At 42.9% G+C, this 27978-nt stretch overlaps 1 protein-coding gene across 1 annotated transcript in view; it reads right to left on the bottom strand.

The window, feature by feature from the left end:
- RAB8B (RAB8B, member RAS oncogene family) overlaps window positions 1-27978 on the bottom strand; it is a 57811-nt gene that overhangs the window by 28968 nt on the left and 865 nt on the right. The window lies entirely within an intron of this gene.

Below are 27978 nucleotides of genomic sequence, written 5' to 3'. Positions count from 1 at the left end.
TTGAAATTTTCTCTGAACTCTAAGAACTTTAATGACTAGCTGAAAATCAAAATGAGCACACATAATATTCACAAGGAATGGTAATATTAAAAACTCTGTCAGTTTTAACTTATATTGGCAAAGGCTAGGGGGCTCAGTAAACCTCTGCAGCTCAGCTGTAATCTTGAGTTCCTGACTCAGGAACTGATAAGCACGCTGAAATTATATTAAAGAGCTCCCATTTACTATGAACTTACTATGTGCCAAGTATAACTCTAGGAAATAACTCTCATAACCCTCCATTTCACCAAGAAAGAAGCTGAGGCTCAAAGAGGTGAAGTAACTTGTCTAAGATGACAAGCTAGTGAGTGTCAGGGCTAGGTCTGCCTAGCTCCCTTCATTGGGCCATCCACTATGCTAAGGATGAGAATTCTGTGACTCAAGTGCTGTGAACAGGGGGATCACCTGCCAGAGCCCCTCCCCACCACGGGCTACTAACTCAGATTACAAAGGATTTGGGAGGAGCCAGTTTCCAACAGAGCACTGCAAGTTGAACCTAGTTCCAGGTCATCTCTGTATCAGGAAAGAAGAATAGGTAAACTCTGAGGGGCCCTGAATATTAGGTATTCATTCTTTGAGTCCTTTGAATGTGCTTAGTATAGCGACTGCACTAAGAATTCTTATTCTGGATTAATCTGAAATAGATCTGATCATCCCAGCATCTTTCAAACTGGAAAAGACTCCATCACTGCAAGTCTATTTTGAATCACGGTGAATCTTTTCCCCAAGGCAAGGCCCCAAATAAGGGGAGTTCAGGAGAAAAGACAAGAGGCAATTGTCTGCTCTTATGACTGAAATCCATCTCATGTTAGTCCATAAGACAGAGACTGTGACACTTATGCTGCCCTAGGGAACATGTTCTTGGTTCTGTAGGAAAGCTAGGAAGAAGCAAAAAAGTTTGGGACGCCTGGGATATTATCAGTGGTCAAATGTACTTCCTGGCCACTTGGAGGATAACTTTTAAATGCACATTAATGTCTTCCAACATGAGATGAACGCTTTACATAACTTGTCTCTATCTAATTGTGGTTGCATCTTCCAATTCTGAGCTTATAATGAGAAAGAAACTATGTTGGAAATAACTACAAGTGTTCATAAAAATTTTAAAGAGGACCAGCTGGTAGACGGTTCTGTGACATCACTGAAGCTCCAAGCCCAGTGCTCTCTTCACTACATCACACTGCTTCATCAGGAGACATTTAGTTAGATAATGAAATGGGTTATTTTATACCGATTTCTGAGGCTGCACCACAGGAAAAAAAACCACCGTAAAAGACAAAAGAAAAACTTCTTTTTTGGAGCAGTGTATCCATTAGAGTCCCATCAGGAAAAAGAAAGCACTTCAAGTAGTTACTACAGAAGGAATTGAATGCAGGGAATTGATTACACAAGCCATGAAGTTGCTGAGCACCAGAGGAAACGGTAAAGGGTTTAGCAACAGTAGGAAGCCACTACCACCGCTAAGCTAGAAACACAAAAGGAGGAGATGGTGTTGCCCAATAATGGGGTGGGCCTGTCCAGTGAAAACTGGAGCCCCAGAGAAACAGCCTATGCTGAAGAAGCTACCCGATGCACAAAGGTAAAAGGAGAAATACCCTGGTGTCTCCTTGTCTCCTCCCCTCCCATCTCCTGCCGGTGTCTCTGCCTGAACCCAGTCTGAAGCCAGCTAACCCAGGAGCCTGGGGAGGAAAAGAGGGAGGAATATAGCTGAGGGAAAACTAACCAAGGATACAGTTAACGCTTAGCTGCAAGAATGAAATGTGTGTTACTCTTACAAGCCAGAGATTCGGGGGCTGAGTAACAGCAAAAGCTGAATGATAATCAAACATGATTCTCCGTTAACATGAAATAATCTCAGTAATTATTTTCAATAATTGCTTTGAAGAAAACATTTCCACCATTAATTTGTGGGCCTGGGGCAGAGGGCAAGCACCCATACAAATCTCCGACCATGCCCTGGTGCTCAAGGAGAAGCACTTGGGGAACCCATCTAGGAATGCAGCAGGACCCCTGGCCAGAGATGGAAGCAGCCCTGGCTATTACAATCTTATAGACAATCAACTGGGCAGTTTGGGACAGGATGACCTGGTGAACTCTGAGTGTCATATGCTGGCAAGTCAGGAACCAGGCCTGTTCCAGAAAGGAAGTCTGTTACTGAGTCAGCAAAGTTGCCAAGCCCCAAGCCCAAGCAGTCCCAATATAGCTCAAGGATGGCCACGGACATGGTGACTCCAAGCTTTTTGCTTATAATACTTCCATCCTAGTACTGGCTTCTAGCACAGTACTTATAGGACAGCCTCATAGCTATTTATAATCCCTCCCTTCTCCCAAAGTAGACTGTAAGCACCCATAGGATGTGGGGTACCTTTTCAGCTTATGAAATGCTACAATTATCCCTCCACCTTAAAATACAGGTCCCCACCCAACATACCCAGCCTTACTTTTCACAATTCCTCAGAACACAACCTCAAGAAATGCCTCCTTCACGCTCCACTCTGATATTCGCTGCCTCTAAGCATTTGTCTGGATTCCCCCACAGTCTGGAATATTCTCCATCCTTCCATTGGAATGTTGACAACAGCTCAAGACTCAGTAACTCTACTTCCTCTGTCCTCCAGCTATCCTAGCCGGCCCTGCTCACTCTCCACCCCAAGTTCCTAGAGAATTTACAATAAGTATCATTGGAGATGGCATTTAACTATTATTTTTATTTCATATGACAAGTTTCGCCTTGCCAATTAGATTTAGGCAGACAACCTATTTAGGCAGAGCACAGTGATATAGTGAAGGAAGATGTTTACAGGGATGAATGAGAGGTAAGTCCTTTTGAGGCAGGAGCCTCATCTTTCACTTCCAGCAATTCTTTAGGAACCTCCTTCTTGTTTGCTAAGCACACCACAGGTACTCAAAAAACTCAAAAAATACTTTGACATTGATTAATGACTTCTGAATACAATCAGGTTCACATATCTCCAAACTAATCCTACTGGAATGCCATCTTAATGACTGACAAATTAAGTTACGTATTTGGATAATTTTAGGTGATACAAAGACACACACACACACACACACACACACTAAAATATTTAAATTATTGAGAAAAGAACAAATGACAAAATATACCAGTATTAAGCACATATAAAATAGATGTCTTTCCATTTTAGGATGGGAAAAAAGACAACAATGCAGTCTCTTCTAGAGATATGGGATTCAATGAAAAGTTCTGTTATCATTGTCTCAATTCTAATCCTTAAAGTGACATGTTAATTTAGATAGGCTTAGGAGTGGAGTTGATTTTTTAAAAAATCCACATGCAAGTAAATAAAAACCAATTCTGTAATTATATCAGGAGGAACAATGATGTAAGTGCTACCACCAGGGGGAAGAAAGAATTGGATATTTCATGTTGGTTAGAGAGTTTTACTTTCTCCCCCAAACCACAATTTTCTTAAAAACTCTGGCAACAATCACAAAACCATATGTTGCAGATGTCTCTGCTGTATTAAAACTTCTGCCATCGCTCCAACAGCCAGAATGGCTTCCAGGGTCCACTTAGAGAAGAGAAAGCAGGAAACCAAAAAAGGAGACAATAGGCTCATTACCCAAAAGACCCTAGCAAAAACAGAGCAAGTCAAACCAGCAGCCAAAGCCCTCCATCAATAAAAGGCTTGACAGTTAAAAGGCCCAGTTTTCTTTCATGGGAAAAAAGGGTTTTATCCGATTAAACAGGCCTCCAGATAATTGCTTTTTCAAAAAAAATTTTTTTTGTTTTTTTAACTCTTCAGTGACAAATGCAACCACAGCAGTGGCTTCCTCGCCTTTTTTTTTTTTTTTGAGAGAGAGAGTTGGGGGGAGTGGGGCTCAAGGGAGAGGAGAAGGAGAGAAACTCAAGCCCACTCCATGCTGAGCCTGGAGCTGATGTGGCGCTTGATCTCACAACCCTGAGCTCACCACCGGAGCTGAAATCCAGAGTTGGACACCTTAACCGACTGCACCACCCAGCGCCCTGGATTTCTAGCTTTTTTGACCCACAGTTAAGAAATACTTTTTACATCACAGCACATTACTCATATATACATACGTGTGCATGTTTATGTTTATACATGTTATATAACTGAAACAAAAGTTTCACAAAATAGCAGCTGACTTATATCCTTTGTTACTTTTATACACCCGATGGACTCCTGTATTTTCTTTTCTATTCTCTTATGTTCTGGTCTATTCTCTTCCCTTCCATTTAAAAAAAAAAAAAAAAAAGTTGGTCTGGACACACTAAACTGACTTCATGACCCAATAATAGGTTGCAACCCATACTGAAAAGCGCTGGCCTAAAGATCATTCTGGAAGTCAACCAAAGGTCACATGCTCTTTCTTTCTCTCTTTTTAAAAAATCCATTGCTGATAAGGAGAGGCCACTCTAGCTTCACTTTTTAATGACAGAGAGAGAAAAAAACAACTTCAGGGCCCACTAAGTACTAAAATAGTTGTTAAATTTAAGAAGCCATTAAAAAGAGAGTGTATGTGTGTTGTTGTTGTTGTTCTTTCTGTTTTGTGGTTAAAGAAACATAGAAAGGAGCAGGGAGCTAAGCTGTAAAGGAGAAAAAGGAGAATTCTAATAATGGAAATACTGCCTGGGCCCTAAGCCCAATTTTTTGAGCATAACATTGCCAGAGGTTTTGCTTCCTCCATCACCTGAGATGCTTTGACCCACTGGCCTAAGGCCAAGAAGCAAAAGAGAGAAAAGGCCCAACACAAAAAGGCAGAAGAGTTCAACCCCCGTTTGGTAACTGACCTCATTCTAAATGAATGGAATGGGACTGTACCTTTTAAACGAGAAAATGATTGCCTACAAAATCAAGGACTCCCATTTAAATCAGTCCGCAATGGCTACAGCACAAATTGTACCAAAGAACAAAATGCAGTCAAGCAAAATGAGCTTTAGATTAGCTAAGACTGTATAATGGAATCAAATAATACCCCTCAAGAATCCTCACCCCCTCAATAGATAATGATGACAGCTATAATGAGATAGGCCATCACTAATAAAAATAGCTATCACTTCTCAAGAGCCCACTTAGTGCCAGGCACTGTGCTAGGCATACTTACTATATTTTATCACTACTCTCATAACGTGCCTCCAAGGGGGCTAATATGCCCATTTTACACAAGAGGAAACTGAGGTCTGGGTGGAGGAAGGCAAATGTCCAAATCAAGGCGTGGAGGAGGGAATGTGTACGCAAGAGGAAGGGCCCTGGAACTGAATTATGCAGACATCAGTCTTTAACTTCTAGATTCCCCGGACCCAGCTGCTGGTTTGGGGCAAACATGGTATTTGGTCATAAAGAGCAACAATAGGTATCTGCCCTATTTGGAATGGGGAAGCTGTAGAGAATGTAGACACCTGACTTTGTGATAATGAGACACAAGTTATGAGGATAGAAGAGCTTTAGATACCCTGTTCAATTTGAAAGAACTTAATTATTAAGCAAGAAAAATACACAAAAATACTATCTATGTATTTCATAGAAAATATTTTTTCTTTAGAAAAGAAAAAACAAAAAACAAAACAACCCACCACTACATGCAGTTAAGTTAGGAGGGAAAAACCAGAAATGTGAACTCTCAAAAGCAGAAACTCGCATCACAAGGGTTACACAAGAAAAGAGAAATGAACTGCTGAACTGAAATTGGAGGGGACATCCCGCCCTGGCCATATCCATTGTCAGATGCACAAGCTTTGGAAAGAGAAACTGAGCACACCCATTTCTAAGGAATTCAACACCACTGCAGAATTCCTTTTTCAAACTGAAATTAAGCTCTTGGATAGTTACGTTAGACAGACCTTTTACCTCCCAGGCTGTAATACTGTGAAAAGAATGACCAGTTTGAATTTTTAAGCACTGGAATTTTCTACATTTGACAAAGTTGGTGCAGAAAAGGAAGCCACTTCTTATTTTGTTCTTAAGAGCAGATGTGACATAGAGATAAGAATAAGTGGAAAATACAGAAAGTTACTTGGAAGACAAAATTTACTCATTTTAAGTTTTAACATTCACAAACAAAAGCAGTTGAGAAGCACTCATGTAAGAATTGCCCTTAGCCAGAGGAAGATTGTTTTACTTTTTCATGGTTTTTTTTTTTTTAGTGTCCATATTACAATTTAAATTTACAACTTAAGCTTTTATCATTATTTTTAAAATGAAAGCTGTATCATCTAAAGTCATAAACGCACAGCCTACTGAATTTAAAAGAGGCACACATTATAGTTTTAAGCATAAATTGAGTGACTAAATGAACCAGAAATTCTTTAGGCAGTACAGTGGATTTTCTGGGCATTTGGCACTATTTGGAGGACGATGATTTACTAAACACCAATCCACCGATCTAAGTCATATTATGATTGCTCCCCTAGCCTAACCTCTGCCTCCCTTCCCACATGCCACCTCCCTACATAGCCACTTGTTTTGGGTAGTGAAGTAGTACCTACATTTATGCTCATCAGATTTTATTTGAAGAAAGAAGTCAGAAAGCAATTATCTAGTATAACTTAGTTACAATTGCAGGTACCAGCTAGGAAGCAGAAAAATGAAAATTATTTTAATTTGTGCCTTAAAGGTTAAATGATCCCTAGTTTTGAACAGATTATTAGTTAGAACCTAGAGAGTTTCCTTGTGATTTCAAAGGGGAGAAAGGGAAGAGAAAGGAGGAAGGGAGGCAGGAAGGGTGGGGAGGGAGGGATGGAGGAGAGAAAGAAGGCTGAGATACTAAAACATGCTTTAGGTTTCTGCCAGAGTCTTACAAAAACCTAACACAAACCTCATAGTTAACTACTGACAGTGGCATGTGCTTTTAATTATATTCTGAAAATGTGCAAGCAAGCAAGGCAAAATTATATCATGGTTCTCATTTACATTTATCATTCCCTCTCTACGGGAATATATAATCACATACAGACATCTGTGGATGATTATATGTGAAGATAAGCCTTTCAAGATCAAGTTTAAGAGTTCTAGTGTCTTTCTTCCTATTCATATACCAATCGGGAGGCAATTCACTAGAGCTGTTTTAGTGAATAGGGAAACGTGAGGAAGTCCAGAGGCTATCTCCCCACCATGTAGGAAAATTCTGTAATAATTTCCCTGATCCCCAACCCCCTCCTTCCCACAGTAAAGCTCAGAGATGACTTTTCTTTGCCCTATTTATAAGAATCACTTTGTACTTTACAACACTTTTCTTTGTAAGGATTCCCTATTTTTTTTCTTGAGTCAAAAGTAATGCCAAATCATCACCACAATATCTAGACTCTTCTGAGGCTCAATCAGAATTTCCCCTCCCCTAGTTGAAAGTGACATTTTCTAATATAAAAAAAAATTTCCAAGCAAAATGGGGTTAGACTAGAATAAATATGAGTCACAAACATGAACTGAAACAGAAAAGGTGCTGGTGAAATCCCTCCCTTAACAACTTTATCTCACAACCCGGAGGTTTAAAAATGACAAACATGGTGACCTATCCAACAGCAACCTGGGTATCAAGTTTTTGTTGCTGTTTGGGTTTTTGTTTTTTGTTTTTTGTTTTTTTGCTGTGAACTACTTCTGCATGCTCCGCTTGTTACACACCAAGGATGCTTTTATACCAACTCAGTCAGGACCACAATGCACTCTGCTGGGAAGACAGGACTCCTAGTGATGCTGAACAATTTAGTAGGGGCATTTCACCTTCATATAGGATATAAATGAGGGATATGGTCAGTCAATATGAGGCAATACGAAGGAAAATGTGCTTGGCAAAAAATCCACCAAAACCATAGCTGGATTTATTTATTTATTTATTAAAGATTTTATTTATTTATTTGAGAGAGAGAATGAGAGAGAGAGAGAGCACATGAGAGGGGGAGAGTCAGAGGGAGAAGCAGACTCCCTGCTGAGCAGGGAGCCTGATGCGGGACTTGATCCCAGGACTCTAGGATCATGACCTGAGCCGAAGGCAGTCGCTTAACCAACTGAGCCACCCAGGCGCCCCCCATAGCTGGATTTAATTAGAGGTTAATTTTGAACTCTACCACACTCACTTTTACTTTTAAACAAGATATTTAGGAGCGCCTAAGGGATGCAGTCGGTTGAGCATCCAACTCTTGGTTTCAGCCCAGGTCATGATCTCGGGGTCATGGGATTGAGCCACGCCTCAGCCTCCGCGCTCAGTGGAGAGTCTACTTGAGTTTCTCTCTCCCTCTACCCCTCCCTGTGTGCTCTCTCTCTCAAATAAATAAATAAATCTTAAAAAAAAAAAAGATATATTTAAAGGAAGTATTTGCCGGGGCGCCTGGGTGGCTCAGTCGGTTAAGCGACTGCCTTCAGCTCAGGTCATGATCCCAGGGTCTTGGGATCGAGCCCCGCATCGGGCTCCCTGCTCGGCGGGAAGCCTGCTTCTCCCTCTCCCAGTCCCCCTGCTTGTGTTCCCTTTCTCGCTGTCTCTCTCTCTCTGTGTCAATTAAATAAATTAATTAAATAAATTAAATAAATTAAATAAATAAATAAACAAAAATCTTAATAAATAAATAAATAAATAAAGGAAGTATTTGCCAAACACAGTACCAAGAAGTTTTATAAAGAAAATTTCAAATTAAGGCTCTCCCTAAGGTCTTACATGTTCTTTTCTGTTCAAATGGCCAACATGGTTCAGATACAACAGGGTGAAATAAGCCTGTCAATCAGAGATACAGTGAGTGTCGACAGGCTTGGAACAGAGCACAGTTGTAATATTCTAGTAAGCAAGACAATAATCTCCCAACCTCCCAACACGTAAAGGGGCAAGAGCTTTGCGGTAGTGTCAGCGACATCTGGTCCTGAATTTCCCCACAATCTCAGCAATCTCTATACTTCTGATGTACAAAGGACATTGTATTATTTGTCCCCCTGTCAAAAAAGAAAAGGTGGGCTGGAGAAGCCAAAAGAGATTTTAAAGCAAAACACTTCAGCCAATGGAAGCAGAGTTGATCACTCACTTCGACTTGGGCTTTTGCAGATAAGACACAAATCTCCAACGAGCCACAGAATCCTCCCCCACCCCTAGTCCTGCTTTTATCCTTTGATACTGCAAGGGCTCCAGTGGGTCACCGCGCAGTAGTATCTTTTGGCAAAAGAACTTTCCTTAGGTTGAGTTAAGGCCTGGCCCTTCGGAGTTAATTAGAACCATACCACATAGTACTGTTAGTGTGCTGCTAGAAAATGCCTGTGGTATGATGTTAAGCTTTCATTCTCCCCAAGAGACAATTCAATTTCTCATCTTTTATTTACATACCAGTCGCTCATAATAGAAAACCAGCCTACAGTTTAAAAAAAGAAGGCCAAGAACTGGCCCACTGGTCAGTGCCCACAGCTGCGGCTGCCACCCTCCCCCAGCCTTTCTTCAGGAGAAAAGGCCAGACCGCAGAGGGAGGGGCACACTCTTCCTTCCCCGCCAAGGTCTTCTATGTCAAAAACCTGCCATTTTCTCCAAGTCCAAAATGATCTCAGTGCCTCAGTGGGAAATGGGGAGACAGGGCTCCACCACAGCAGGTCAAGAACCCAAAGGGAGAAGGTGTGTTGCCCTGAAGGTTGCCTCAAACACACACTGGGAGGACTAGCCGCCGTACCACCAATTTCTCACCCAGGTGTGCTTTTGCATAATTCAAACTCAGTAACCACAGATTTGGGGTGAGTGGAGTAGAAGTAGACAAAGTGGGAAGAAAGAACCTAATTCACTTTCAAAAAATTGTCTTAAAAGAAAAATGAAAGTGACAGGCTTGTATATGGCTCAGAGACAGCTTACTCATAGACCTAGACAAAGCCTCGTTATCTAGATCAGGCCAATGTTCTCGGGGTGCTGACAACTCTAGAGAAGGCCAGAGGCAAAGAAGTTGTGGCCTATCGCCCGCGGGAAAGAAAATTTTCAGGACCCCCCCTGTCAAAATGAAATCAAAATCAACGTTCCAACAAAGATTTCACAGGTTTCACAGAAGATGTCAAATGTGTAATTTCTCAATTTAACCACCGCAACCACAGCAGACCTTAATCCAATGCTTGAGAGAGCTAGAGCTACAGTCTGAGATGATTTTGTCTTTAAAAGATAAATGGGCAAGGGCGCCTGGGTGTCTCAGTCAGTGGAGCATCCGACTCTTGATCTCAGCTCAGGTCTTGATCTCAGGGTCGTGGGTTTAAGCCCCGGGTCGGTAAAGATAAATAGGCAGTTATTCTCAACACGTTTTAGTAAGCAACTCTAATTTTAATTTCAGAATCATCCAAAAAAATTCTGAACTAAAACTTTTTAAAGACCCTTTCCCTCAAAGATGTGAGCTTTACCTAATCCCTTCCTCACTATCATCCTAAGACCTCAGTTCCGTGACAGTTTTTTTGAGCACCAATTATGTGCTAACTACAACGTCTAGCAATGCAAACGACACAGAGGAAAAACCAGCTTCTGTCCTAAAGAAAGTTATCACAGGAGTGGGGAGATGGGGATGCAGAGGAGGAAGCCAGGTCTACTTGAACACAGGAAGAACATGGGAGATGTCATGCAAAAGTCCAAAGTACTACAGGGTACAGAGTACCTCTGAGGAAAGAGAAAGTATCTTCCAATGGGAGGAGGGCGGGGACAAGGCTCTGACATGGTGTCGCATGAAAGGAACATCCTGAGGAGCATCAGGAAGGGAAGGTAGGATGTCAACAGGCAGATACGAAGTGTGTTCATGAAACAACCCATTCAGGGTAGAGCAGTGATTCCTAGACTTTTTAACTTTGTGAATTGGTAAAATTTCAAGTAAAGAAAAAATTGTCCTGGTGGTAGGTGGAATGGAAGAAGCTGAAAGAAGGAATATACTAAGCTAGGAACTGTTATCCCATAAAATCTGCTTGGGGAGAAAACTGAGGTAGAAATAGCCTTTTCTCCCTCAGAGAAACAAAATAGCAAGAATTTCATTGCAATTTATTTTTTATTTTGCAAATGACAGTGAGATAAATAATGACCATCTATTATCACCAGCATTTTACAAGTAAAAGAGCATTTGAATTCCAAAAATATAGGAAGCACATCATCTCGGGAACTTAAAAATGGCGTTCCTTCTCACCAAAGGGCAGCTAGGAACCTTGCACTGGTCAGCTGAAGGCCTGGCCACAGCCTGCTGGGTACGCCAGTTTAGGAGACCCTGGGTTTGAGTGTAGGACTCCTGTAAGAAACAGAAGGAAATACAAGCTGACGCCTCGCTGTAGGGAGTATGGAAGGATAGACTGAGAAAGATGTATTCAACTAGGCAAAGTGAAAAATAAGACTTTTAAGAGAAGGGGCAAGGGATTAGTGTGATTACTATCTAGAGCTATGCTCTATGATGAATTTGATCCAAGTGTACATAGCCCAAGCGAGGCCGGAAGTGTCCAGGCTGCCTGGGGGACACTGCAAAGTCCAGGTGAGAAGTGTGGAGCGCCCATATGGGGGGGTAGAAGAAAGAATGGGAAGGAGTTGGCAACAACTTATATGCAGGATTTGAATAAAAGGAAAGAACCAAAGATGACTTCCGGGTTTTGAGCCTAGATAAATGAAAACAAAACAAAACAAAGCTGATGGTAGTGTTAATAGATATAGGAAAATTCATGAAAGTGTACGCGGTAAGAGGAGGAAATGAATTCATTTTGGGGTAGGACATGCAGGGCAGGAGGCTGGGAAAGGCTGGGGGTATAACGAGATAGGAAGTTGGGGAGTCCTACGTGGAAGGCTTGGAAGGGGGCAAGCCTACCTCCTTCAACACTTGGAGATTTTTTTAACTCTTTCTACATGCCACGCACTGTGCTAGGTGCTAGGGATAGACAAAGAACAACAGAGCTGGTACCTGCACTCACAGAGAGTCAATCTGGCAGGGAGACAGACCTTCATGCAGTAATCACACAGACGAGCGTGATTACAAATTGTATTAAAGTGCCTAATTTCCAAAAGAGGAAAAAGGAAAAAATCGAGAACGGACACTTGGACAACGACTTCAACTAAAAGGCGAAATGAGGCTACCAATGGAAACAGAAGGCACAGTTAGAAGAGTAGGAAGCAAATTGGAGTAGACAATTCCTGGAAGCTGGTAGAAGAATGAGTTTCAAGGAGCAAGTAATAAACAGTGCCAAATGCTGCTGAGAGGCCAAAGGGGGCAAGCATGGAGAAAGGGCCACCGGCCTGTTCAGTGAGGAGGACAGGGTGACCTGGACGCAGTGTGAAGCCAGTGGAGCAGGATTTCAAGGGGTTAATGCCTGAGGACACAGAGAAAAGTGCAGGTGACACGACTTCTCTTTTAAGGAGTCAAACAACAAAGGAAAGGGCAGGGACAGATGGGTGACTTGAGGAAGTCATGCATTTATGGGGTCTCCTTATTAGAATGGGGACGATTTCAACAGAGGAAGAGAAAGAAAAAAACCAGAGGACGTAAGAGAGAAGGCAACAACGGCAGAGGCCGGTCACAAGAGAGAGGGAAGGTATTACAAGAAATCAACCAACAGGTCAGCACTGCCTCCTTGGAGAGAAGGGGAAAGGAAGCGAGGGAAGGCAACAGTACCTAGAAATTATAGATGGCAAGAAAGAAGGTCGAGGAAGCTCCTGTTAGGGGGTGGTGGGGTCTTTCCTGCAAACTACGGGAAGAGATGTGAGTAAGCCAAGGACAGCTGGGACTTGAGGAGATGGCATCGGCCATCAGCTGGACATTCACTCAGCAAACATTCCCTGGGGGCCTTCCATGTGCCAGAGAGTGTGCATACATGCCTGAGCATAAATGAAGTGATTAGCAGGCATGTGTTCTTCGGGTAAAAGAGAAACAGGTTGATTCTCTCGCTCTTGCATCTAGAAAAAGACTATCAGCAGTAACATGTGATAATTACACATCCTTTGAAGCTGATGTATGTGCTAATGGATGAGATGTCAGTATTGCAGGAGCCCAAGATCCATTCCTCAGAAGGAAATGGATGGTGTTAGTTGACTTATTCCACAAACAAATACTGTGTGCCTGAGTATCAGATAAACAAGCTCTGAAGAGGCAAGTCATGATTCCTGTCCTCCAGAAGGTCACAATCAGAAGTGATGATCTGAATGCTTCTGCTCTTTCCACCATTTTGGCACATTTCATTGCTTGGAGCATTAGCTGAACCCACCATCACACTCTTTATGCTTTATTAGAAGGTAAGACTCTGGCCATCTGAAGATAGTTAACAAGATACGCTTCTGGATGCAACGTAACTTTACGGAATGGACTGGACCAGAGAGCTCCATCATAGCATGGTTTTTCAGTGCCATTAAGCCTCAAAATGAACTTTCTTTTCTTTTCTTTTTTTTTTTTTTAAGGATTTTCTTTTTAAGTAATCTCTATACCCAATGAGGGGCTCGAACTTACAACCCCGAGATCAAGAGTCACATGAACTCCAATGACTGAGCCAGCCAGGCGCCCCCGAAATGAACTTTCTTAAAACCACTGCAGCTTTTAAAATTACAAATCACGTGCACATAACCCTGCATATGTTCTTTCAACTAGAGTCACAAGAAAATCTATGCTCCTTACCTTGGCCCTCGAGGCCCTTCATGACGTGGCCCCCGCCACCTCTTGACCAAGCCTTATATGTATATTTTTAATGTTTAAAAACACTTTTAAGCTAGCGAAGAGCATCTCACCTCACCTTCCCGGTCCAAAGCAAGTAGTGTAAAAAACCAAACCCAATTTCAGCTTTATGCCTACCATGTCCATGCAATCATTCGTTAAGTACTAAATATCACAAGGGGGGCAAATCGTGCTTCACACTCATACTGACACATTTATTCCCCTAATTCTCTTGATGAGACAGTTCAATGATTAAAAAGAAATTAATAGCATGTATCGATATTATAAAAACGTGATTAATGACTTTTTTGAGATTAAAGCATCATCATCTTGATTATTTGGTAAAGAAAAGCCTATCAACTAACTTTCAAGTTGGGTAATTTACTCCATTAAAATCAGCTACGGTGTTTTAAGATTTAATGTATTGTTCAAATTCATGTATGCAAACAAACTCATTAAAATTCGGGAGACTTCCCTCAGAAACTCACTGCACTTAAAATTCAGGGCCCTAACAGAGGACAGGGAGCTGGGATATTTAAATTGAAACATTTGTCCCGCCTAGACAGGGTACTGTGCACTGTTTTTTGTTTTTGTTTCTGTTCTCACCCAAAGGAAGAATTCAAGATGCCCTGGGAGTCGGCAGTAGCCAGGAGGCTGCAGAGAATTTACTCCTTACGTTACACTGACATGCTGCCCCTGAGGTCAAGGGCTGCTCTTGGACACCTTCTTAAAGCCAGCCAAGGCCAGGGACAATCCCCTTCATGCCGAGAAGGAGGTTAAAGACAGATATTTCTTTCTTTTTTTTTTTTAAGATTATTTATTTATTTATTTATTTGAGAGAGAGAATGAGAGAGAGAGAGAGAGAGCACATGAGAGGGGGGAGGGTCAGAGGGAGAAGCAGACTCCCTGCCGAGCAGGGAGCCTGATGCGGGACTCGATCCCGGGACTCCAGGATCATGACCTGAGCCGAAGGCAGTCGCTTAACCAGCTGAGCCACCCAGGCGCCCAAAGACAAATATTTCTAATTCTGGCTTTGTAAAATGCATGTGGGCCACAACTTTCAGAATGAATTTTCTAGAAAACTGAAGGACACCCCAGTAAGTAAAGCAAAATGTTCCCATTCATAATTTTTATGGAACTCACTCTAACAAGCGCTTCTTAAATCACCTGGAAAAAACAAAACCCCTCACCAATTACTGAGCCTGGCTGCATGCTAGCCCCTGTGCTAAATGCTTTAGTACAGCTCCATCATTAAAGCACCTCACAGCAATCCTCTGCACAAGAGGAAAACTGATACCAAGGAGGTCAAAAGACTTGGTGATATCACCCAGCTGGTCAGGACACCTGGCACCACACTGCCTCCTTGAAGATAACTCACCTTTTTTTTTTTTTTTTTTTTATTAATATTTCTGAGTCACTGCTGGTGTAGAAAGGCACAGGGTTATAAAAGCAGACTCTGGAACGAGACTGCGTGGATTCAGATCTGGGTTGGTTTCAGTCAGTACTTACCAGCTGTGTACCCTTGAGAAGTTGTTCAACCATTGTGTGACCCCATTACCTCTTTTGGAAAATGGGAATAATAAAAGAATGCACCTAAGAGGTTGTTTTGAGAATGACATGGATCAATCTATGAAAAATGTTAAGCCGTGTAAAATGCCCAGAACTGTACCTAGTATACAGTACGTACTCAATAAATGTTACCTCTTATTAAAAGCAAGTGCTCTAACAAGGAAGCCCCGAGGGATTGCCAAGGTCCTCCCTCACAGCCGTCTGGACCGACCCTCAGTGAACTGGGGCTGAGTTCACTCACACACATGCCTTTTTTGTGTGTGTCCCATGTGCCGAAGATAATATACACAAGATGATGCATTTCATTCTCAAAATAAAATGAAACCAAAATCCTGAAACGGAGTTACTATCCTTCCTTCATCAATAAAGAAAATGCTTAAATCATTTGCCCAAGGCTCTCAAACAGGACCTTAACCTTGAGTTTGTCTCAGCAGTCCAAGTTCTTTTATCTACACCATGTTATTTTGTGTTCCTAAGTCTACTTTTCCATTTTGTCAGTGAATCCTTTAGTTATCACTCAGGATCAGAGTTTTGGAAGGGTCTTTAGAGTGTACTGCACACAACACTCCCTTTTTGCTTCTGAAGAAATGGAAGCCCAAGGAAGTTACTACTAAGCTGCCAACAGTCCTATAACAAGTGTCCCTGCTGCAGTGGCATGCTGCCACTTTTTCCTCTTGGATGCTGGTGGCCTGCCTCTTGGAGGCCCTCAGCTCTGCTCCTAACCTTCTAGGGGCTCCGAGAAACAAATGACCACTGTAAAAAATCCAGAATGCAAAAGCTAAATGAGAGACCCAGGGGCTCCCCTAGCAGGCAACTTCATGAGTTTTAGCAGATGGGACTTTTTTTTTTTTTTTAATATTTTCTTTATTTGACAGAGAGAGACACAGCGAGAGAGGGAACACAAGCAGGGGGAGTGGGAGAGGGAGAAGCGGGCTTCCCACGGAGCAGGGAGCCCGATGTGGGGCTCGATCCCAGGACCCTGGGATCATGACCTGAGCCAAAGGCAGATGCTTAACAACTGAGCCACCCAGGCGCCCCAGGACTTTTTTTCTTTTAATCAAGTTTAGCTCCCCGGGCCTTTCTGCTTTTTGGCTCACCGGGCATTCTGGAAACTCAGGGTTAGCAAACCAATCAGGTGTTAATCTAGTCTACAATGTCCCTGCGATTCTGAGGAAAACTGCCAACCAGGGCTTTACAAACAAAACCCAGAGTAGGGCCGATTTCACCCTGGAAAAACAAAGGACAGGACAGGCTAGCACAAAGTTTAAACTTAATTTGTCAAAGGAAAGAAGCTGACAATTAAAGCAGCTGCGCCTAGCACGTTATAGTCTAAGGCCAACAACATACAAGCGGAACGACCAACGGCCCCATGCGGAGAGGCAGTGCTGCGGTGCTGTTGTAATTAGTTCCCTTTCCACAAGAGAGCTGGATCCGTAATTAAGCTCTGTCCCTCCCTGCCCCCATTCTGCTGCGCACATATCTGACTGCTTCCTAAGGGACCACGGTGGAGGCCAGGAGACAAGCCCAAACCACAAGCCCACTGACCTCCCGGGGCCAACAGGCAAGGCGATGCCTGCTGGCGTTAGCCGTGCAGGAGCGCGGCTGCGGAGAGGCTCATTCCACCCTTCCGTGCAACACACTTCTCAAACCACTTTACACAGTTGTGACAGACCACGGAAAGGGACTGCTACTACAGCCTCGGGGCCAACACAGTCCGTCCCACGGAGAACTCTGGGGCCCGACGTGGGAGGAGCAGGTTGGTGTACAGAGTGTGGTCGTGGCCCCTCTAAGGCTTACTTGATTGATCAAGTCAATTACTCTCTCAGAACCTTAGCTTCCAGAGTAGGGAGACAGGAAGCTCTATCCATGGATGCCATTACTGAGCAGTTTAAATAGAGATAGAAGTGAAGGCACGTTGTGAACCTAAGGGTCCCAGTGAGATAAGAGGCAACTGATACTGTCTGCTAATCTAACTGGTCTCCTGCATACGATCCTCAGTGACTCCCGCCCTTCTCAGGACAAAGTCCAGACCCTTGAGCAGGTTTAAAAGTCCATCACAACCTGCCCTCTAATTACCTTCAACTTCACCTCCCACCTCACTTGAGGCTTCAGCCGAACAGGATGTCTTTGAGCTCCTGCAGAGGGCTGTGCCGTCTGGTGCCCCCGCGGCCGGAGCCCCCCCTCCCCGCACTCTCCCATTCTACCCAACTAAGTCCTCCTCCAGGTTCTGATTTTAGCTTAAAGGCCATTTCCTCCTCGAAACTTTCCTCTACCTCTCCTCCACGCCTTCACAGCCTCTTCTATTTACCGCTTTGCAGCCCTCTTCATCATTGTGTTACATTGCCCGGATACTTGTTACTCTTTCCCCTCTCAGAATTTTGTGGACGAAACCATGTTGCTGAATGAGTGAATTTAGTGAAAATAAAAATGACTTAGTGTCTTCCATTAGCAAATGACTAACAAAACCTCTGCAGTTCCCACCCTAAACTTTATAAGCAACCTCACCCCACTGCCAGCCTCCCCTTGTAACCGATAAGAAAGCAAAGATCACGAGAAGAAGCTACAGGGTTTGACCAAAAGCAAATGGTTAATCAAGGGCAGAGATGTGCCTGGACCCTCTATCTCCTGGTTCAATCCCTGAATTTTCTCCTACAAAATGTGGGCTATGTCCAGATTTTATGCTATACCACTGGTGTCTTTTCATAGCAAGAGAACTGAAGGCAGATGAGGTGTAAGAGAAAAGAGACTTGAAATTGGTCCAAAACCTGATGCTCAAGGCCTGGCTCTGTGGGACCTGGCCACCTCCATGCCTCCAGGCCTCGGGCCCCTCATCTGTCAAATGGAAGTTTAGCACCAGCAAACCTAAGCAGCAAAAATCTTCTTGGCTTTTTAGATTATTTTTCACCTACCTCACCATGTTTTACGTAAAGAAAATGAGATAATTTGAAAATACTTTATACATCTCTTCTCAAAGACATATTTTTCCAGCTTTTCACGTGGTTAATTTTTTGGTGACGTTTAGCTTTATTATTCAAACCAAAGCATTTTTTAGAGGGGAGGAGGGGCAGAGGGAGAGGGCAAGAGACACTCTTAAGCAGGCTCCATGCCCAGTGCGGAGCCGGAGATGGGGCTCCATCTCAGGACCCTTTGATCTCGACCTGAGCCGAAACCAAGAGTTGGACACTTAACCGACTGAGCCACCCAGGCGCCCCGAACCAAAGCATTTTTTAAGGACAGGATTCAAATTCATTAAGCAATCTCTTTAGGACTACAAAAAGTTTAACCAATTTACAAGATCAACACAGGTTTGGCTGGAATTAACTAGTGCTACTATTTCTTCCTTCTGTCTTCATGTCATCAAGACACCAGCGGTCGGGCGCCTGGGTGGCTCAGTTGGTTAAGCGACTGCCTTCGGCTCAGGTCATGATCCTGGAGTCCCGGGATCGAGTCCCGCATCGGGCTCCCTGCTCAACAGGAAGTCTGCTTCTCCCTCTGACCCTCCCCGCTCTCATGAGCTCTCTCTCTCTCTCTCAAATAAATAAATAAAATCTTAAAAAAAAAAAAAAAGACACCAGCGGTCACCTGCAAAAAGAACCTTTGCCCATAGTCATTAACTGAAGAAAAAAAGGACAAACCCTTTTTTCTTTACAGACACTCTTGATTTCATAGACTCACAGAATGCTGCAGCCAGAAGAGACCATGAAAACCATCGAAGCCCGTATCTGCCTTTCACAATGAGAATCCAGGCCCAGGCTAACTCCTTGGGAGGGGCAGAAGCAGGGCTGACTGCAAACACACACCAATTGTTTTTCAGAGTATTACATATTTTGCAATAATAGATGATTTGAACAAAAAATGTGGTAAATCATATACTGAGATCACAACACAAATTTAAAATGTAATGGTATTTGTCAAAGTTGAAGGCTGACGGGCCAAGATAGAGACACACCTGATATTATGTATGCATGTTTTAAAATTTGATTATAGGGGTGCCTGGGTGGCTCAGTTGGTTAAGCGTCTGCCTTCGGCTCAGGTCATGATCCCAGGGTCCTGGGATCGAGCCCCACATCGGGCTACCTGCTCAGCGGGGAGCCTGCTTCTCCCTCTCCCTCTGCTCCTGCACTCTCTCTCTCTCTCAAATAAATAAATAAAATCTTAAAAAATAAATAAAATAAAATAAAATTTGATTATAATGGAATTTTCTGGAAGTGAAAGAGATTATTTTGCTTGTCCCACCAATTTTCCATGCTTCTGTAAGACCAGAAATTTTCAAAACAATAGTAAGTAGACAAAAGGGGAAATGCACTCACTCAAATTATTTGTTTGTGGACAACAACCTAATCTGTCACTGTTCGTTACTGGCTGTGACTGAGACAAGCACCAATTTTTTACTAACTAGTTCTAAACAATACAAGACAGCAATGAAGTCAAAAGTCACTATTAATCCTCACACCCTTTTATAATTATTTCTTTTCTTAAAGATTTTTAAGTAATCTCTACACCCAATGTGGGGCTTGAACTTACAACCCCGAGATCAAGAGTCACACACTTCTCCGACTGAGCCAGCCAGGTGCCCCAGTCTTCACACTCTTACATGCAGAAGTTTCTAACTCCTTCCCAATAGTTTCTCCAACTACTAACAAAAGCAAAAAGAAGGAGTAGCCAAAGAAATGGACAGGGGCGGAGGGTAGAATGTTGTGTTCATTCTCTTCCTCTTCCCAATCCAACCCCTCTCCCCAAACCCTGGTAAGGTTGAGGTGTTAGTGGAGTCTGAACTGAGACAGTGGTCTGAATCATTCCAAAACTGAAAGAGTTAACTCTCAATAAGAAATTGTTTTCCATGCCATCTCAAGATTTTATTCAGAGACCTTTAGAAAGGAAAAAGTAAAAAGTTCTTTGTTGAAAACCATAAACAGTTACCCCATCCAAATTCGGAGGCAACAAACAAATTACAGTAGGGTTAGTCACGGACCGCTCACAATGCAAACCATTCATTTTTTGTGATGGAGCTTGTGTACTTGTGTGTATGAGATTAGAGTATCTTGTAATACCTATTCCAGATAAATTTTGCATAGGGCCATAAGAAACAAACTCTTACAATTCAACTCTTAAATAGATCACCCTATACTTCATGTCAAAACGTGAGTGTGTATTTTAGAGTGTTCCTCCACTTCATATATCAGGAAAACATCTATAAGTAATTAAAATAATCACTGCCAGGTTCTTTGCCAAAATATGCAAAATCACAATGGGCTGTGGGGAAGTCATACCAGTCCCAGCTCCACCAGCAGAAAGTTATGCAACACGACACACTGCTTGACCGCTTCGCGGCTGGTTTTCACCGGGATGAGGTGGGATTCCAACCCTAACCTGGCTTTTGCAAACAAAGTGCTTGGAAGTCCTGCAATGCTATCACCAGGCTGCAACTAGCACTGTCCTAGCCTCTCTCTCAGGGAGAGCAAGCCTAAATTTGATCAACGTGAAGACATAGAGAGCTTTAGCATTTTTTCCCCGGGAACCAAGAATTAACATTCTGGGCTGAGGAAGATGAGAGCTACTTGGAAAATGTCGGAAGGTTCAGCAACAGGTAAATCCCAAAGCGCCCAGTCACACCAATGCAGAATGCTACAGGTAAGACAGCGAGAAAATAGGTATTTCATCATAGCCAAGTAACAGGTCTGCTGCAGAGAACAGTTTCCAACTGCCCCTACCACTTTATGTGGCTTCCCAAAGGAAGTCCTGGGTAATTTAAAAAAAAAAAGGCAGACATTTCTTCCTCTAAAGACAATCAGGTACCTACTTCCTTGAAGGTCCTTTTTTTTTTTAAAAGATTTTATTTATTTATTTGACGATAGAGAGCACAAGTAGGCAGAAAGGCAGGCAGAGGGAAAGAGAAGCGGGCTCCCCGCTGAGCAGGGAGCCTGACATGGGGCTCGATCCCACGACTCTGGGATCATGACCTGAGCCGAAGGCAGACGCTTAACCGACTGAGCCACCCAGGTGCCCCGAAGGTTCTTATTAATTCAACTCAAAATAAGAAAAATCCCCTGACACAAAACGAGCAGAGGAAAAGCACACATCTCCAGATACAACATATCCAATTATCATTCCCGGATACTTTTTTTTTTTTTTAAAGATTATTTACTTATTTATTTATTTATTAGAGAGTGAGCAGGAGAGAAACAGCATGAGAGGGGAGAGGGTCAGAGGGAGAAGCAGGCTCCCCGCTGAGCCGGGAGCCCGATGTGGGACTCGATCCCAGGACCCTGGGATCATGACCTGAGCTGAAGGCAGTCGCTTAACCAACTGAGCCACCCAGGCGCCCCCGGATACTATTTTTAATACTGAAGTTGAGTCCTAAGATGATGGACAGCAAACCTATTCACTTGCAAGAAGAGATGGCAAATGTGTAGGGCAAAGGCACGCACCCTCTCCCTCCACCAGTGCGGCGGAGGTCAGGGGTCCATCACAGCCCTTGGTCTCGCTGAGCTCAGTAGGCTACACCAGGCAGCGCTGCGGAAGGGGGGGGGGGGGAGGCGGGCGCCACTGGTCCCGCCCCTGCCCAGATTCGTGCTGAAGTCTGGTTCATCCCAGCTTTGCATATTCCTCAACATACACTGCCCAAATACTGAAATGGGTCTTCAAAGAACGCCACTTCATGACAGTAAAGCCATTCATTTAAGCCATAAAGTGGTCATTTTTTTTCTACCTTCTGTAATTTTAGAAAGGTCCTAGGAACAGAAAACCTAACTGTAAACATTCGTTTTACTCTAGACCCTATGCCATTCCAGTGACATACACAAGAAGTTCTATACAATAAGTGTTTATATTCATCTCTTTAAAAACAGAATTTGGCTTTATTCAACCCAAATGCGCAGCCCGGTTCCAATCCACTCACTACCCTGTCGCTCAAACAAGCGCTGGGCAGAATACAGACACAAACAGAGCTCCATCTGCTAATTAAAACTGGGCATGAAACTGTTAACAGGCATCTGTTGCATTGTTTGAAGCTAATGGGCAGAGACAAAGCTGCCATGGCTCTTCTACAGCAAACCCAGTGATTTCACTCATTTTCTATTTGGTATTTATGTCAGTGGGGGATTGGAAGCCGGGTGTTAAACAGCTTATTATGGAGACTGAAATTTAAGTGATATCTTACCTAGTCTAAAACATCCCTTTAAAACCGATAATAGAAAGATATATAACATTTTATGCTGAGGAAAATACCATTCTTGTGTTAAGAATTCCAATTAAGCACTTCTGATTGTTATCTCAGACATAATCTAATTATAATACCATGAAAGAGAATAATAACCAAAATTCAAGCAATGCTTTATAGCTCATATAGGGCTTTCACAATTCATCCACCAAGCCATTCATGCATCCAGCTGATGAGTCACTTAACATGGGCCTTGGAAATTTAAAAGGTGAATAAGGCTTGATTCCTGCCCTAGGGAATTCACAGCAACCCTGAAAAGTTGGTATAATATTATCAGACTCTATTACAGATGAAGGAACTAAGGCCCTAGAAGGACAAGTGACTCACCAAGGCCAGAAAACGAGGAACGCCAGATGCCAGGACGTGAACTGACTGCAGACCCCACTGCTCCTCTTAATTCACCACGCTCTCTCCCTAACACCAGACATGGAACAGTCCACTTCATCGCTACTTCCATTTCAGAAGTTCCCTATGATGTTACGCTCCACGGTATTACTCACCACCTGAAATCCACTTCTCCATCCCCCCTCCAAGCTTCTCCTCATCCTGCATGAAATCTCTTTCCTGCAGAACCCTCTAATTTCTAATAATACACACAAGAGAGTTGGTCCCCAGAAAGGCTCCGTGTGCAGGCAGGCAGGCCTCGACGAGACCCAGCCTCGGGCCGTGCCAGCTCCCCCCACCCTGGGTCGGTCTTCCGCTTCTGGTTCCATGGTTCTTTTCAGATCCAGTTATCGGACTTCATGCAAAAATCAACTGCTACATTTTTCCTGGTCTTCAAAAGCTAGACTTATTTCCCTCTAAGACAATATCCAAACCTATTTCCCTCTAGCTCTCTCAGTGGGTCCAAACAATCCTGGCACTGCTGCCCAGACAGCCTCCTCCCTGATTTGCTTCCAGGCAGAACAACTGGCAAAACGCTTTTTTGTAAAGTACGCTTAGTCTTAAAACATATCCATAGTGTATCCAAGACTCAGTTTCCCCACACCCACTCTCTATTTACTGAAGGGCTTTTCTCATTCACTAGAACACTAATTGAGAAGGTTAAGTTTAACCCTTTATTATCAAGCATTAAGCTCTACTTTTGCTGAAACCGTATTGTTAGGAAAGCTATCGCTTAGATGGAAAATCTCCTGACAGCTTTGAGAGAACACAATGACATTAAAATAAGGCTTTATGTACAAAGTGTTCAATTTGAAGTTGCATGTTCCTTGCATATTTCTGTTTGAGAGGCTGAAACCAAGGAAAACAACTATGAAAATTAAAATCCACTTGCTCTACGTATCTGGATGATGCTCAGCCAAATGTTGATGACAGCTTGGATAAAAATGTAAATATGACAAAGTTTGTTTTTCAGTCAATAAGTCTTGATAACAGCCTTGAATTGCTACCAACCAAAACCAGTTTTTAATTTCAGGCTGGGGTCGACAAACTTTTTCTACAAAGGAACAGTTAGTAAATATTTTTATAAGCTTTGTAGATCACATATGGTCTCTGTTGTATATTCTTCGTTTTATATTTTAATAACCCTTTAGAAATGTTAACTAGTGTTCCAAAGGCACAAAAACTGCAGGCCACATTTGGCCCTGGGCCATACTTTGGCAACCCCTGATTTTAGGAAAAGTGAATCCAAGCAAAAAATGCAACGTTACAGAATAAAATATCTAAAAGCGCTCTGACGAGACCAGGCTGCAACAATTAACCAGCATACTGCTATTAACATGATTTCATTAGCTATTTTGCACGTGGAAGGAATTTTAATGACAGGATGCACTTTGATCTCCCAACCTGTAACTAGGGACACAAAAGAAAGGGCAAAGGACGGCTATCATATGCAGAGTTATCCCAGGAGAAATTCCTCACAGCAAAGCATAAAGGCAAAATCTAATTCCTCCCCGGAAAAGGTGGCGACTTGGATTTATGGGGCCGATCAGACTGATGAGAATTAGCTGCAGCTCAACTGTGAGAAGTCACAGGGACTTGAACTGGGGCCTTCACGAGAAGTTCTGCTACAACCAGCCGTGTGATCTGCGTCAACTTAACCTTAGTTTTCCTACTTACAAAATTGGGGCAGAGGTAGAAAGTCGATAATCTCCAACTCTTTCTGCTATCAAACTATGACTATACTAAATAATGAAACCACTCAGGAAAATACCCTACCAGGAAGAGGGGAGAGGGCAGGGGAGAGACAGCGAAGGGAAGAGGCTCACGTTGTCCAGTTAGGGCTAGGTTGTCTCTTTCTGTCCTATCAGCACCTTGCTCAGTACAGGCCATTCCAAGGTGTCGGTATGGCCTCATATCAATAGTCCACTGCACGCACATCCCACAGGAAATATAATGCACAGCTGACTGTATTACTGTTTCCTAGTTGTCTTAACATCACATCTTACAGACATTTAAAACATTATGATTATGTAGGAGGTTTGGGGGAGCTCATCGAAAAACTTTTTTTCAGGGGCACCTGGGTGGCTCAGTCGGTTGAGCTCCTGCCTTCGGCTCAGGTCATGATCCCAGGGTCCTGGGATTGAGCTCCGCATCAGGCTCCCTGCTCAGCGGGGAGTCTGCTTCTCCCTCTCTCTCCCTCTGCCCCTCACACCACCCCCCATGCCCACCCCACTGGTGCTCTCTCTCTCTGCTGTCTCTCTCTCTCTCAAATAAAGAAATAAATCTTAAAAAAAAAAAGAAAGAAAGAAAAATAGAAAATTTTTTTTCAGTTCTCAAACCTCTGAACTGAAATGCTGGTTGGTCCTAGGCACTAGGCCTATAATTTCAAATGGATACATCATCCCTACTCAATAGTTAACGAATATTACCTGACTGATACACTTTAAGATTCCCAATGGGTTCAGGTGAAAGATAACGCACCCTCCACCACCCCCAAGAGCAGAAAGGCAATGTGGGGAGATGGGATCTCAGAGAAGGTAGCAGAACCTTAGAGAAATGAGAAGAAAGTACTCATGAGACAGCCATATCTGTAATCAAAGTGACTGTCTCCTTCCTTTCATGATGGCCGAATCATTACCAAACAGGATCTAAAGATGGCAGATGCCTTTTTAAAAAAATGACTTAACTTTGACAAAGCAGTATTAAGACTAAACATGTATCTGCACGGGAAGAAACAAGCGCACATGCATATCTACCAAATCTCACACACACAAACCTCAGGTGTTAAGAAATGGCTTTTTCCTGTGATGCTGACCTTATCAGGTTTAGTGAGCAAGGCTGTGGCAGACTCTGTCAAAACCCAGTCGGAAAAGCCCAGGAACTTATACTCCTAGGCACCTCAAAAAATAATTATGTCTGCGAGGAGATGGACCACCCACTCTTACCTCCACAACTTCAGATCACCAGCGGACGGGGGAGAGGGTTGTGGGGAGTGGGCATTGCTGCTAGACATGGGGACACTCCAAGCCTACGACTGCGGTTAGTGAACGTGTGGAACTTTTTTTCACTAGAATGGTGTTAATATTCACCTTCTTTTCCCAGCTTAATTTCAAATGCAAAGCATTAGGTTTCAGGTAAAAAAATTTTTCTGCTGTATGAAGGCAGTACCACTTCCTGTCGGGCTCTGTGGCTAAATAAGAGGCATGGATTTCCCCTCCTCCAGGTCAACTGAAGACGCAGCTCATAGCCTCTTTTAACCACATCCACCCCACAGAAAATACAAAGACCAAGATCACATTTGAGACTCATCCCAATTAACGTCTACCTTATGTTCCACACAGTTTCAGGACACTGGTTTTCCTGCCTTCATAGCTGCAATCCTTCACGGAACCAATTTCAATTAAAAAAAAAAAAAAAAAGGCCCCACAAGAAAGATTCTAAGCCATCAGCATGAAAAGTAATTTTTAAAAGCTACTATCACAAAAGGAAGCAGATACCCTTACAGGAAATGTGGGACAAAAATTAAGGCCAAAAAAAAAAAAGGAAACTAATAAAGCTATTTCAAATGAGCGAAAGTCAGCCAAGGAGCTTAACAGAAACTACATCAGCGAGACTCACTCACTTTTGACACAAGAGAATGCTTCTGGGAGGGTCACATGAAGAATGGACAAAAGGCTACCCACTCAACTTGTTAGAAATTGTCCTTTACCATCTGGACTGCACTATGCATTCAACAATGTAAAAGATTTATTCGGGGTTTTGAAATTAGTACCAGCATCCAAAACTAACGTCCTTTAGTTGCTGTGACAGCTCCCACCAAATCTCTTAGGAATATACTTGAGACATGACATTTAAAATCTGCTTCCTCAGAAAAGAAAAAGTCCCACTCAAGAATGACTGCCAAGAACTTGCAACTCAAACTTCCCTAAACCCAGACATCATAACACCGGGGAGGTTTCAGAGCACTCAATCCATCTGAAAGAGGCCAGAACAAACAAACATAGACTTCCCTAGTTCTCAATTTTAAGAGCGCTCTATACCCAAATATTCTTTTTTTTTAATGGTAAATTATCCTTAAAACACACAATATTCAAATGCAATTGTTACCACAGCACCATAATAATCCCAGAAATTCACGGTGAAATATGCTATAAGAACCATGTGAAAGGTGCTTAAGTGAGCTACTATTAGAAACCACAAACATCACCAAGACAACCAAAAGCTAAGATTTTTTTTTTTTTTTAAAGATTTTATTTATTTATTTGAGAGAGAGAGAATGAGAGAGAGCGAGTACATGAGAGGGGGGAGGGTCAGAGGGAGAAGCAGACTCCCCGCCGAGCAGGGAGCCCGATGCGGGACTCGATCCCGGGACTCCAGGATCATGACCTGAGCCGAAGGCAGTCGCTTAACCAACTGAGCCACCCAGGCGCCCCAAAAGCTAAGATTCTTAAGGTACTTAATTAACTGCAGCCATTTAACAAAGGAAATGATGTTAAGGTCACTTGTGCAGGCAGCTTAAAACCAGCTTTGATTTGCTCTTCAGTTTATGCTAAGTTACCGATCTCCTTACCTGAACACAAAGTCTGCCAGGACAAAAGTAGAAAGGACAGCTCCCCGCCAAGATCAGGAAAAACGATTAATCAATTCAAAGTAATTGGGGGGTACACTGTATGTTGTGATTCATTTAGCAAGTAATAATTAAAACCAAGGCAAAACGCATAGGGAGGCAGGCAAAATGTAAGATCAATTCCTCCACTGAGAAGTTATTAAACATTCAAGCCCAAGAATTTACAAAGTTGAGAAGTGATGCTTCTCAGGAGATGGTAGTAAAGGAGTGAACCCTATTTTCCTGACCACACCACTCCCAAGAGTCACCAATTCTCTTAACACCGGTTAAGGCTCACAGAACAATTTAATACTCTGTAGACATTATTCCACCATTAGTACGTTTTGCTCTTTCTCCTGCACTTGAGCCAAAGGAAAGGGAGAGAGAAAATGGTAACCAGGGTTCTCAGTTATTGGAGAAAGTCCTGTGCCCCACGCTTTCTTCCACTTCCTCTCCCTTTCCCATTTTCTCTGTCTTCTCTGCTCAACCTCTGGAGTGTATATTCTGCTTCTCTTTTTCCTTTCTATCTCACACCCAGCTTTCCTTTACTTTCTCCACGACCTG

This window comes from Phoca vitulina, unplaced genomic scaffold, assembly GCF_004348235.1.
Source record: "Phoca vitulina isolate PV1807 unplaced genomic scaffold, GSC_HSeal_1.0 scaffold20, whole genome shotgun sequence".
Lineage (NCBI taxonomy): Eukaryota > Metazoa > Chordata > Mammalia > Carnivora > Phocidae > Phoca > Phoca vitulina.
This window is presented reverse-complemented; position numbering and strand designations above follow the sequence as displayed.